Genomic DNA, 862 nt, shown 5'->3' with positions numbered 1-862 from the left:
TTTCCTTTCTGCAGTGAGAGTGCTTTTTTTGTTGTTTCTTTCTTTTTTTTTAAGACTGAGTCTCGCTCTGTTGCCCAGGCTGGAGTGCAGTGGCGCAATCTTGGCTCACTGCAACCTCCACCTCCCAGGTTCAAGCGATTCTCCTGCCTCAGCCTCCCGAGTAGCTGGGACCACAGGCATGTGCCACCATGCACGGCTGATTTTTGTATTTTTAGTAGAGACGGGGTTTCTCCATGTTGGCCAGGGTAGTATCAAACTCCTGACCTCAAGTGATCTGCCTGCCTCGGCCTTCCAAAGTGTTGGGATTACAGGTGTGAGCTACCGCACCTGGCCTGACAGTGCTTTTATTCAAACACAATTGGGTTTTAATTCAGCCTCTTGAATAGCTAGGGCTATGGGCACATGCCACCAGGCCTGGCTTCTGGGAGATTCTTATAAACATACCAGCTGGGCGCAGTGGCTCATGCCTATAATCCCAGCACTTTGGGAGGCTGAGGCAGGCGGATCACCTGAGGTTGGGAGTTCAAGACCAGCCTGACCAACATGGAGAAACCCCGTCTCTACTAAAAATACAAAATTAGCCGGGCGCGGTGGCTCACGCCTGTAATCCCAGCACTTTGGGAGGCCGAGGCGGGCGGATCACGAGGTCAGGAGATCGAGACCATCCTGGCTAACACAGTGAAACCCCGTCTCTACTAAAAATACAAAAAATTAGCCGCGCGAGATGGCGGGCGCCTGTAGTCCCAGCTACTCGGGAGGCTGAGGCAGGAGAATGGCGTGAACCCCGGGGGTCGGAGCCTGCAGTGAGCCGAGATCGCGCCACTGCACTCCAGCCTGGGCGACAGCGAGACTCTGCCTCAAA

The sequence above is a fragment of the Hylobates moloch genome, unplaced genomic scaffold (genome assembly GCF_009828535.3).
Source record: "Hylobates moloch isolate HMO894 unplaced genomic scaffold, HMol_V3 SCAFFOLD_24, whole genome shotgun sequence".
Taxonomy (NCBI): Eukaryota; Metazoa; Chordata; class Mammalia; order Primates; family Hylobatidae; genus Hylobates; species Hylobates moloch.
Note: the sequence above shows the minus strand (reverse complement) of the source record.